This window comes from Dama dama, chromosome X, assembly GCF_033118175.1.
Source record: "Dama dama isolate Ldn47 chromosome X, ASM3311817v1, whole genome shotgun sequence".
NCBI lineage: Eukaryota > Metazoa > Chordata > Mammalia > Artiodactyla > Cervidae > Dama > Dama dama.
In genome coordinates this window covers 97,595,694-97,609,339 of record NC_083714.1, presented here as the reverse complement: position 1 = coordinate 97,609,339, position 13,646 = coordinate 97,595,694, and the positions used below count along the sequence as shown (strand labels likewise).

At 38.3% G+C, this 13,646-nt stretch overlaps 1 non-coding gene across 1 annotated transcript; it reads right to left on the bottom strand.

Moving 5' to 3' along the window:
* Positions 1-13,244: 13,244 nt before the first annotated feature.
* Positions 13,245-13,351, bottom strand: LOC133053218 (U6 spliceosomal RNA). The gene has a single exon (XR_009692152.1). It is a non-coding gene; the product is annotated as a U6 spliceosomal RNA (small nuclear RNA).
* Between the last annotated feature and the right edge of the window lie 295 nt (positions 13,352-13,646).

Genomic DNA, 13,646 nt, shown 5'->3' with positions numbered 1-13,646 from the left:
GCCTACAAGAGACTCATTTCAGATCTAAGTATGTACATACACTGAAAGTGAGGAGATAGAAAAAGGTATTTCATGCAAATGGAAACAAAATGAAAGCTGAAGTAGCAATACTTATATCAGATAAAATAGATATACAACAAAAATTGTAACAAGAGACAAAGAAGGACATTAAATAATGATAAAGAGATCAATCCAACAAGAAGATATAACATTTATAAACATGTATGCAACCAAAACAGGGACTTCCTTGGTGGCTCAGACGGCAAAGCGTCTGCCTACAACGTGGGAGACCCAGGTTCAATCCCTGGGTCAGGAAGATCTCCTGGAGAAGGAAACGGCTACCCACTCCAGTATTCTTGCCTGGAAAATCCCATGGACAGAGAAGCCTGGTAGGCTACAGTCCATGGGGTCGCAAGAGTTGGACATGACTGAGCGACTTCACTCTGCAACCAAAATAGGAAAAACTAAATATATAGGCCAAATATTAACAAACTTAATGGGAGAAGTTGACACTAACACAATATTAGTAAGAGGCATTAGCATCTCATTTACATCCTGAATAGATCATCCAGATAGAAGATCAATAAGGAAATGCCTTAAATGATGTTAGACTGATGCATTTAATATACATATAGGACATTTCATCCCCAAGCAGAAGAATGTACATTCTTTTCAAGTACACAAGGAACACTGTCTAGGATAGATCACATGCTATGCTCAAAACAAGCCTCAAATCTAATAAAATTGAAATCATTCAAGAATTTTTCTAACAACAACAGTATGCAAGTGGAAATCAAGCGCAAGAAAAAAAATTGCATATGACTAAGACATGTGACTTAAAGACCTTCTAGAACTAACACTAAAAAAAAAGATGTCCTTTTCATCATAGGGGACTGGAATGTAGGAAGTCAAGAGATACCTGGAGTAACAGGCAAATTTGGCCTTGGAGTACAAAATAAGCAGGGCAAATGCTAAAAGACTTTTGCCAAGAGAACACACTGGTCATACCAAGCACTGTCTTCCAACAATACAAGAGACGACTCTACACATGGACATCACCAGCTGGTCAATACCAAAATCAGATTGATTATATTCTTTGTAGCTGAAGATGGAGAAGCTCTATATATTCAGCAAAAACAAGACTGGGAGCTGACTGTGGCTCAGATCATGAACTCCTTATTGCAAATTCAGACTTAGAGAAAGTAGGGAAAGCCACTAGACCATTTAAGTATGACCTAAAACAAATCCCTTATGGTTATACATTGGAAGTGACAAATCTATTCAAGGGATTAGATCTGATAGATAGAGGGCCTGAAGAACTATGGACAGATATTCATAACATTGTACAGGAGGTGGTGATCAAAACCTTCCCCAAGAAGAAGAAATGCAAAAAAGGCAAAATGGTTGTTTGAGGAGGCCTTACAAATAGCTGAGAAAAGAGAGAGAAGTAAAAGGCAAAGAAGAAAAGGAAAGATATATCCAAATGAATGTAGAGTTCCAAAGAATAGCAAGGAGAGATAAGAAAGCTTCCCCAAATGATCAAAGCAAACAAATAGAGGAAAACTATCAAATGGGAAAGACTAGAGATCTCTTCAAGAAAATTAGAGATACCAAGGGAACATTTCAAGCAAAGATGGCACAATAAAGGAAAGAAATGGTATGGACCTAAGAGAAGCAGAAGATATCAAGAAGAGGTGGCAAGAATATACAGAAGAACTATTTTGAAAAAGATCTTAATGACTCAGATAACCACAATGGTGTTATCACTCACCTAGAGCCAGACATCCTGGAGTGTGAAGTCAAGTTGGCCTTAGGAAGCATCAGTATGAACAAAGCTAGTGGAGGTGATGGAATTCCAGTTGAGCTATTTCAAATCCTAAAAGATGATGCTGTGAAAGTGCTGCACTCAATATACCAGCAAGTTTGGAAAACTCAGCAGTGGCCACAGGACTGGAAAAGGTCAGTTTTCATTCCAATTCCAGAGAAAGGCAATCTCAAAGAATGTTAAAACTACTGCACAGTTGTACTCATCTCACACACTAGCAAAGTAATGCTCAAAATTCTTCAAGCCAGGCTTCAATAATATGTGAATGGAGAACTTCCAGATTTCAAGTTGGACTTAGAAAAAGCAGAGGAACCAGAGATCAAATTTCCAACATTCGTTGTATCATAGAAAAAGCAAGAAAATTTAAGAAAAAACATCTATTTCTGCTTCATTGACTATACTAAAGCCTTTGGCTCTGTGGATCACAACAAACTGTGGAACATTCCTAAAGAGATGGGAATACCAGACCACCTTACCTGCCTCCTGAGAAATTTGTATGCAAATGAAGAAGAAACAGTTAGAACCGGACATGGAACAACAGACTGGTTCCAAATTGGGAAAGGAGTACGTCAAAGCTATATATTGTCACCCTGCTTGTTTAACTTATATGCAGAGTATATTATGTGAAATGTCAAAATGGATGAAGCACAAGCTGGAATCAAGATTGCCAGGAGAAATATCAATAACCTCAGATATGCAGATGACATCAGCCTTATGGCAGAAAGTAAAGAAGAACTAAAGAGCCTCCTGAAGAAAGTGAAAGAGGAGAGTGAAAAAACTGGCTTAGAACTCAAAATTCAAAAAATGAAGATCATGGCATCCAGTCCCATCACTTCATGGCAAATAGATGGGGAAACAATGGAAATGTGACAGACTTTATTTTCTTGGGCTCCAAAATACTGCAGATGGTGACTGCAGCCCTGAATTTAAAAGACTTTTGATCCTTGGAAGAAACGCTATGACCAACCTAGACAGCATATTAAAAAACACAGACATTACTTTGCTGACAAAGGTCCATATAGTCACAGCTATGGTTTTTCCAGTAGTCATGTATGGATGTGAGAGTTGGGCCATAAATAAGGCTGAGCACCAAAAAATTGATGTTTTTGAACTGTGGCATTAGGGAAGACTCTTGACAGTCACTTGGACTGCAAGGAGATCAAATCAGTCCATCCTAAAGGATATCAACCCTGCATATTCATTGGAAGGAATAATGCTGAAGCTGAAGCTCCTACACTTTGGCCACCTGATGTGAAGAACTAACTCATTGGTAAAGACCCTGATGTTGGGAAAGATTGAAGGCAGGAGGAGAAGGGGATGACAGAGGATGAGATGGTTGGATGGCATCACCAATTCAATGAACATGAGTTTGAACAAGCTCTGGGAGTTGGTGACAGACAGAGAAGCCTGTAATCCAAGGGGTGGCAAAGATTTGGACACGACTGAGTGACTGAACTGACTGAAGACATGTGAAGCCTAAACAATATGCTACTAAACATACTGAGGAAGTCAAAGAGGAAATAAAAAATATCTGGCAACAAATTAAAAGAGAAACACAATAATCCAAAAACCTATGGAATGCAAGGAAAGAATCTTTAAAAGGAAATTGCAGTGACACAAGCCTCCCTCGGGAAATAAGAGAAATCTAAAATAAACCATCTAACCTTACACCTTAAGGAACAATAAGAAGAGCAACAAACAAAACCAAAACTTAGTAGGAAAAAAATAATAAAGATCAGAGCAGAAATAAATAGAACTTAAAAAATGTAGAAAAGATCAATGAAACTGAAATCTGGTTCTCTGTAAAGATAGAGAAAATTGATAAACCTTTAGCCAGACTCATCAAGGAAAAAGAGAGAAGACACAAATAAATAAAATCAGAGAGAGAAGTTACAACTGGTATCACAGAAATGCAAAGAATTGTAAGAGATTCTTAAGAACAATTATATGCCAATAAAATGGACAATCAAAAAAAGGGGACACTTTCTACAAATGTATAACCTCCTCTTATGGCAGAAAGTGAATAAAAACTAAAGAGCCTCTTGAAAATGAAAGAGGAGAGTGAAAAAGTTGGCTTAAATTTCAACATTCAGAAAACTAAGGTCATGGCATCTGGTCCCATCACTTCATGGCAAATAGATGGGGAAACAGGGCTGACTTTATTTTTCTGGGGTCCAAAATCACTGTGGATGGTGATTGAAGCCATGAAATTAAAAGACACTTACTCCTTGGAAGGAAAGTTATGACCAACCTAGATAGCATATTAAGAAGCAGTGACATTACTTTGCCAACAAAGGTCCGTCTAGCCAAGGCTATGGTTTTTTCAGTGGTCATGTATGGATGTGAGAGTTGGACTATAAAGAAAGCTGAGCACAGAAGAATTGATGCTTTTGAACTGTGGTGTTGGAGAAGACTCTTGAGAGTCCCTTGGACTGCAAGGAGATCCAACCAGTCCATCCTAAAGGAGATCAGTCGTGGGTGTTCATTGGAAGGACTGATGTTGAAGCTGAAACCCCAATACTTTGGCCACCTGATGCGAAGAGCTGACTCATTAGAAAAGACCCTGATGCTGGGAAAGATTGAGGGCAGGAGGAGAAGGGGACAACAGAGGATGAGATGGTTGGATGTCATCACCGACTCGATGGACATGGGTTTGGGTGGACTCCGGGTGTTGGTGATGGATAGGGAGGCCTGGTGTGCTGCGGTTCATGGGGTCACAAAGAGTCGGACATGACTGAGCAACTGAACTGACTGAACTGATAACCTCCCCCAGACTAAGTGAGGAAAAAAAAAATAGAAAATATTAACAATTATGTGTAATGAAATTGAATCTGGAATAAAACAATATTCCCAATAAATAAAAGTCCTGAACCAGACCATTTCATGATTAAATTCTACCAAACATTTAAAGAAGAGTTAACATAAATCCTCCTGAAATTATTCCAAAAAATTTAAGAGGAAGGAATACTTCTGACCTCATTCTACCCGGGCAATGTCACACTGATGTCAAAACCAGGTAAAGATACCATAAGGAAAGAAAATTACAGGTCAATATTGGTTGTAACTTTTCTCTGATGAATATAGATCCAAAAATCCTCAGAAAAAAACAAGTCAGAAAAAAAGTCCCCTACATATGAACCTTCAAATTATGAACTTTCAAAGTTGTGAATGTGCTTTCACATATCCAGTCGTGTAAGTTAGTTCACATGTCTGGCATACATTGTCATGTGCATGCATCCTCCTCAAGTGGTTGTGCCTTTATGCACAATGTGTAAAGTATTGTGTGGAATACAGTAGTATACTATCTTTATTTCAGACCCAGGATATCCAGAATCAAGCGTAAAAGCAGTGGTGTTGTAGTAATAGTACTGCTAAGAAGCATCAAGTGATAGTGATAGAAACAAAAGTGAAAATAATTGAGAGAGTGGAGTGCAGTGAAAAGATGGTAGATGTTACTCATTCCTTACAACATTGAACTCTTTGCTGTGCAACATGAGGAGCTTGCTAATGAAGATGTGATGTAACTGAAGGCCCAGAGAAAGGTCAAAGAAAAGCAGGAAGAAGTAGTAACTGAGGAAACAAAGAGAGTCACAATTCAGGAATTAGCAGGGGATTTTTTTGTTTGGGGAGGCATTGTTAGTTTTTGAGGCCCAGGACAGCTGTTCAGAATGCAATCCAGTGATACCATATCATCTATGATGAGAAGAAAAGGGCTATTACCCAGATATCACAGATCATTTTTTCAAGAAGGTAGATAGAATTGAAGCCAGCAGGGAACCAGAACCTGTGCCATCAACATCAGTTATGAGTGAAATTACAGCTTGCCCTCTGTCTCTTATTGCTGACAATCCTTAAGCTCTAACATCTCCTACCTCCTCTCCCTCCTCCAGTCAGTAACTCTTCTTGTTTGTTCACTTGATGCTGGCCCCTGTATGCCAGCTGTTGTACTGTACTCCGGTACTTTTCAAGGTACTATACTGTAAGATTAAAAGTGTTTTCTTTATTTTTTTTTAATGTATCATTTGTGTTAAAAGTATTATAAACCTGTTACAGTCCAATACTATATAGCTGATTGTGTTAATTGAGTATCTAGGCTAACTTTGCTGCACTTTCAAACAAATTGCACTCTCAGAATGAAACTCTTCCACATGTAGGGAACTTACAATATCAGCAATCCAAATTAACAGTACATGAAAAGGATCATACACTATGATGAAGTGGGATTTATCCCAATGTTTCAAATCTGGTTCAAAATTGGCAAAACAATCAGTGTGATACACAACATTTACAAATAGAAGAAAAATTATATAATAATCTCAATAGATGAACTTTTGACAAAATTCAGCATCCATTTACGATAATAACTATCAACAAAGTGGTTATAGAGGTAACATGAAAGTGAAAATGAAAGTCACTCAATTGTGTCCGATTTTTTGCGATCCCATGGACTATACAGTCCAAGGAATTTTCCAGGCCAGAATACTGGAGTGGGTAGCTGTTCCCTTCTCCAGGGGATCTTCCCAACCCAGGGATTGAATCCAGGTCTCCTGCATTGCAGGAGGATTCTTTACCAGCTGAGCCACAGGGGAAGCATACCTCAACATAATTAATGCCACATATGACAAACTAACAGACAACATCATACCCAGTGGTGAAAAGCTGACAGCATTTTCTCTACGATTGGGAACAAAACAAGGTTGCCCACTCTAGCTACTTTTTCTCAACATAATATTTGAAGTCCTCAACAACAGCAATCAGATAGGAAAAAATAAATAAAAGGAATCTAAATATTAATGGAAAAAGCAAAACTGTCACTGTTTACAGATGACATGATACTAAACTTACTATATAAAATCCTAAAGATGCCACCAAAACATTAGTAGAACTAATAAATAAATTCAGTAATACTGTAGGACACAATTTAAAATCGAGAAATTTTTTGTGTTTCTCTAGACTAACAGTAAATTATTAGAAAGAGAAATTAAGAAAATGATCTCATTTGTAGTTGCACCAAAAGAATAATATACCTAGGAATAAATCTATGCAAAGAGGATTTGTACCCAGAATCCTATAAGACACTGGTGAAAGAAGTTGAAGGTCATACAAACAAATGGATAGATACACTGTGCTCATGGATTGAAAGTATTAATGTTGTTAAAATGACCACACTACACAAGGCAATCTATAGATTCAATGTAATCTATATCAAAATCCCAAAGGCATTTCATTTTCACAGAATGGCCACAAATAATACAGCATTTGTTTGGAAACACAAAAGACCCTTGATAACCAAAAATTCTTGAGAAAGAAGAACAAAGCTGAAGGTCTCACACTTCATGATTTCAAAATATACTACAAAGTTACAGTAATCAAAACTGTACAGTATTGGCATGAAAACAGGTACATAGATAAATAGAACCAAATAGAAAGCCCAGAAATAACCCCACACACCTATGTCAATTAATCTATGACAGATAAAGCAGGAATAAATAATAGAGAAAACACAAGTGGTGCTGGAAAAACTGGACAGCTACATATATCATATCCAACTTTTTGTGACCCCTTGGACTATACAGTCCATGTAATTTTCCAGGCCAGAATACTAGAGTGGGTAGCCATTTCCTTTTCCAGAGGATCTTCCCAACCCAGGGAAGGTCTCCCACATTGCAGGTGGATTCTTTACCAGCTGAGCCACCAGAGAAGCCCATAAAATAATCAGTTTGTTTCTTAACACCATACATTAAAATGAACTCAAAATGGATTAAAGACTTAAATGTAAAACCTGTAAGACCTGAAACTATAAAACTCCTAGAAGGAAACATAGACAGTATGCTCTTTGGCATCTGTCGTAGCAATATTTTTTTGCCTATGTCTCCTCAGAAAAGGGAAACAAGAGCAAATATTTTAAAAATGGGACCTGATCAAACTAAAAACTTTTCACACTGTGAAGGAAACTGTCAACAAAATGAAAATGCAACCTACTTAATGGGAGAAAGTATTTGCAAAAGGCATATCTGATTTGGGGTTAATATACAAAATATACAAAGAATTCACACAACTCAACATAAAAAAAACTAGTAAAAAATACAGAAACTGAATAGACATTATTGAAAACAAGACATACAGATGTACAACAGACACAGGAAAAATGCTCAACATTAATAATCAACATGGAAATACAAATTAAAACCACAGTGAGATATCACCTCAAATCTGTCAGAATTGCTATCATCGAAAAGACCACAAATACAAGGATTTGTATATGGAGAAAAGGGAACCCTCATGCACTGTTGGGATTGTAAATTAGCACAGCTACATGGAAAATAGTTTGGAGTGTCCTCTGAAAGTTAAAAATAGAATTACCGTGTGATCTAGCAATTCTACTTCTGGGTATTTAAAAAAAACAAAAACAAAACCACTAATTCCTAAAGTCAAATGCTCTTCAATGTTCTTTGCAGCATTATTTACAACAGCCAAGATATAGAATCAATATGTTCTTTGTTCATATTGTCTTTCACTCTTTTTTGCCTTTTGTTGTTTTAATTGAACAATTTTATGATTCTGTTTTCTCTCCTTTCTTAGAATATCAGTTATACGTTTTCAGTGGTTGTCCTAGAATTTACAGGGCTTCCTAGTGGCTCAAATGGTAAAGAATGTGCCTGTATTGCAAGTGATTCCTGGGTTGGGAAGATCCCCTGGAAAAGGGAATGGCTAACCACTCCAGTATGCTTGCCTGAAGAATTCCATGGACAGAGGAGCTTGGTGGGCTACAGTTCATGGGATTGCAAAGAGCTGGACACAACTGAGTGATTAACACTTTAGAATTTTCAATATATATTTGTAACTAATCCAAGGGTATTTTCAAATAACATTGTACCTCTTCAAAGGTAGTTTGTCTTATAACAACAAAACAATCCTTGCTCCTTCTTCTTATCTCTAGTATCATTCTTGTTATTTCCTTTATATATAATTATAGGGGACTGGAATGCAAAAGTAGCAAGTCAAGAAACACCTGGAGTAACAGGCAAATTTGGCCTTGGAGTACGGAATGAAGCAGGGCAAAGGCTAATAAGGTTTTGCCAAGAGAATGCACTGGTCATAGCAAACACCCTCTTCCAACAATACAAGAGAAGACTCTACACATGGACATCACCAGATGGTCAACACCGAAATCAGATTGATTATATTCTTTGCAGCCAAAGATGGAGAAGTTCTATACAGTCAGCAAAAACAAGACTGGGAACTGACTGTGGCTCAGATCATGAATTCCTTATTGCCAAATTCAGACTTAAAATGAAGAAAGTAGGGAAAACCACTAGACCATTCAGGTATGACCTAAATCAAATCCCTTATGACTACACAGTGGAAGTGAGAAATAGATTTAAGGGACTAGATCTGATAGACAGAGAGCCTGATGAACTATGGACGGAGGTTCATGATATTGTACAAGAGACAGGGATCAAGATCATCCCCATGGAAAAGAAATGCAAAAAGGCAAAATGGTTGTCTGAGGAGGCCTTACAAATAGCTGTGAAAAGAAGAGAAGTGGAAAGCAAAGGAAAAAAGGAAAGATATTCCCATTTGAATGCAGAGTTCCAAGAATAGCCAGGAGAGATAAGAAAGCCTTCCTCAGCGACCAATGCAAAGAAATAGAGGAAAACAACAGAATGGGAAAGACTAGAGACATCTTCAAGAAAATTAGAGATACCAAGGGAACATTTCATGCAAAAATGGGCTTAATGAAGGACAGAAATGGTATGGACCTAACAGAAGCAGAAGATATTAAGAAGAGGTGGCAAGAATACACAGAAGAACCGTACAAAAAAGATCTTCATGACCCAGATAATCATGATGGTGTGATCACTCACCTAGAGCCAGACATCCTGGAATGTGAAGTCAAGTGGGCCTTAGAAAGCATCACTACGAACAAAGCTAGTGGATGTGACGGATTTCCAGTTGAGCTATTTCAAAACCTGGAAGATGATGCTGTGAAAGTGCTGCACTCAATATGCCAGCAAATTTGGAAAACTCAGCAGTGGCCATGGGACTGGAAAAAGTCAGTTTTCATTCCAATCCCTAAGAAAGGCAATCCCAAAGAATGCTCAAACTACTGCACAATTGCACTCATCTCACATGCTAGCAAGGTAATGCTCAAAATTCTCCAAGCCAGGCTTCAGCAATACATGAACCGAGAACTTGCAGATGTTCAAGCTGGATTTAGAAAAGGTAGAGGAACCAGAGATCAAATTGCCAATATCCACTGGATCATCGAAAAAGCAAGAGAGTTCCAGAAAAACATCTATTTCTGCTTTATTGACTATGCCAAAGCCTTCGACTGTGTGGATCACAATAAACTGTGGAAAATTCTGACGGAGATGGGAACACCAGACCACCTGACCTGCCTCTTGAGAAACCTGTATGCAGGTCAGGAAACAACAGTTAGAGCTGGACATGGAACAACGACTGGTTCCAAATAGGAAAAGGAATATGTCAAGGCTGTATATTTTCACCCTGCTTATTTAACTTATATGCAGAGTACGTCATGAGAAACGCCGGGCTGGAAAAAGCAGAAACTGGAATCAAGATTGTCAGGAGAAATATCAATAACCTCAGATATGCAGATGACACCACCCTTATGGCAGAAAGTGAAGAGGAACTAAAGAGCCTCTTGATGAAAGTGAAAGAGGAGCGTGAAAAAGTTGGCTTAAAGCTCAACATTCAGAAAACTAAGATCATGGCATCTGGTCCCATCACTTCATGGGAAATAGATGGGGAGACAGTAGAAACAGTGTCAGACTTTATTTTGGGGGGCTCCAAAATCACTGCAGATGGTGACTGCAGCCATGAAATTAAAAGACACTTACTCCTTGGAAGGAACGTTATGACCAAACTAGATAGCATATTAAAAAGCAGATACATTACTTTGCCAACAAAGGTCCATCTGGTCAAGGCTATGGTTTTTCCAGTGGTCATGTATGGATGTGAGAGTTGGACTGTGAAGAAAGCTGAGCACTGAAGAACTGATGCTTTTGAACTATGGTGTTGGAGAAGACTCTTTTTATTTTCATTTATTTTTATTAGTTGGAGGCTAAATACTTTACAATATTGTAGTGGTTTTTGTCATATATTTACATGAATCAGCCATGGATTTACACGTATTCCCCATCCTGATCCCCCCTCCTACCTCCCTCTCTACCCGATCTCTCTGGGTCTTCCCAGTGCACCAGGCCTGAACACTTGCCTCATGCATCCAACCTGGGATGGTGATCTGTTTCACCATAGATAATATACATGTTTCAATGCTGTTCTCTCGAAACATCCCACCCTCGCCTTCTCCCACAGAGTCCAAAATTCTGTTCTGTACATCTGTGTCTCTTTTTCTGTTTTGCATATAGGGTTATCATTACCATCTTTCTAAATTCCATATATATGTGTTAGTATACTGTAATGGTCTTTATGTTTCTGGCTTATTTCACTCTGTATAATGGGCTCCAGTTTCATCCATCTCATTAGGACTGATTCAAATGAATTCTTTTTAATGGCCGAGTAATATTCCATGGTGTATATGTACCACAGCTTCCTTATCCATTCGTCTGCTGATGGGCATCTAGGTTGCTTCCATGTCCTGGCTATTATAAACAGTGCTGCGATGAACATTGGGGTGCACGTGTCTCTTTCAGATCTGGTTTCCTCAGTGTGTATGCCCAGAAGTGGGATTGCTGGGTCATATGGCAGTACTATTTTCAGTTTTTTAAGAAATCTCCACACTGTTCTCCATAGCGGCTGTACTAGTTTGCATTCCCACCAACAGTGTAAGAGGGTTCCCTTTTCTCCACACCCTCTCCAGCATTTATTGCTTGTAGACTTTTGGATAGCAGCCATCCTGACTGGAATGTAATGGTATCTCACTGTGATTTTGATTTGCATTTCTCTGATAATGAGTGATGTTGAGCATCTTTTCATGTGTTTGTTAGCCATCTGTATGTCTTCTTTGGAGACATGTCTGTTTAGTTCTTTGGCCCATTTTTTGATTGGGTCATTTATTTTTCTGGAATTGAGCTTCAGGAGTTGCTTGTATATTTTTGAGATTAATCCTTTGTTTGTTGCTTCGTTTGCTATTATTTTCTCCCAATCTGAGGGCTGTCTTTTCACCTTGCTTATAGTTTCCTTTGTTGTGCAAAAGCCTTTAAGTTTCATTAGGTCCCATTTGTTTATTTTTGCTTTTATTTCCATTACTCTGGGAGGTGGGTCATAGAGGATCCTGCTGTGATTTATGTCGGAGAATGTTTTGCCTATGTTCTCCTCTAGGAGTTTTATAGTTTCTGGTCTTACATTTAGATCTTTAATCCATTTTGAGTTTATCTTTGTGTATGGTGTTAGAAAGTGTTCTAGTTTCATTCTTTTACAAGTGTTTGACCAGTTTTCCCAGCACCACTTGTTAAAGAGGTTGTCTTTTTTCCATTGTATATCCTTGCCTCCTTTGTCAAAGATAAGGTGTCCATAGGTTCGTGGATTTATCTCTGGGCTTTCTATTCTGTTCCATTGATCTATATTTCTGTCTTTGTGCCAGTACCATACTGTCTTGATGACTGTGGCTTTGTAGTAGAGTCTGAAGTCAGGCAGGTTGATTCCTCCAGCTCCATTCTTCTTTCTCAAGATTACTTTGGCTATTCGAGGTTTTTTGTATTTCCATACAAATTGTGAAATTCTTTGGTCTAGTTCTGTGAAAAATACCGTTGGTAGCTTGATAGGGATTGCATTGAATCTATAGACTGCTTTGGGTAGAATAGCCATTTTGACAATATTAATTCTTCCAATCCATGAACACGGTATGTTTCTCCATCTGTTTGTGTCCTCTTTGATTTCTTTCATCAGTGTTTTATAGTTTTCTATGTATAGGTCCTTTGTTTCTTTAGGTAGATATACTCCTAAGTATTTTATTCTTTTTGCAATGGTGAATGGTATTGTTTCCTTAATTTCTCTTTCTGTTTTCTCATTGTTAGTATATAGGAATGCAAGGGATTTCTGTGTGTTAATTTTATATCCCGCAACTTTACTATATTTGTTGGTTAGCTCTAGTAATTTTCTAGTAGAGTCTTTAGGGTTTTCTATGTAGAGGATCATGTCATCTGCAAACAGTGAGAGTTTCGCTTCTTCTTTTCCTATCTGGATTCCTTTTACTTCTTTTTCTGCTCTGATTGCTGTGGCCAAAACTTCCAAAACTATGTTGAATAGTAGTGGTGAAAGTGGGCACCCTTGTCTTGTTCCTGATTTTAGGGGAAATGCTTTCAATTTTTCACCATTGAGGGTAATGTTTGTTATGGGTTTGTCATATATAGCTTTTATTACGTTGAGGTATGTTCCTTCTATTCCTGCTTTATGGAGAGTTTTAATCATAAATGGGTGTTGAATTTTATCAAAAAATATGGAACGCTTCACGAATTTGCATGTCATCCTTGCGCAGGGGCCATGCTAATCTTCTGTGTATCGTTCCAATTTTAGTATATGTGCTGCCGAAGCGAGCATGGAGAAGACTCTTGAAAGTCCCTTGGACTGCAAGGAGATCCAACCAGTCCATCCTAAAGGAGGTCAGTCCTGGGTGTTCATTGGAAGGACTGATGCTGCAGCCGAAGTTCCAATACTTTGGCCACCTGATGCGAAGAGTTGACTCATTGGAAAAGACCTTGATGCTGGGAGGGACTGAGGGCAGGAGGAGAAGGGGATGACAGAGAATGAGATGGCTGGATGGCATCACTGACTTGATGGGCATGAGTTTGAGTAAACTCTGGGAGTTTGTGATGGGCAGGGAGGCCTGGTGTGC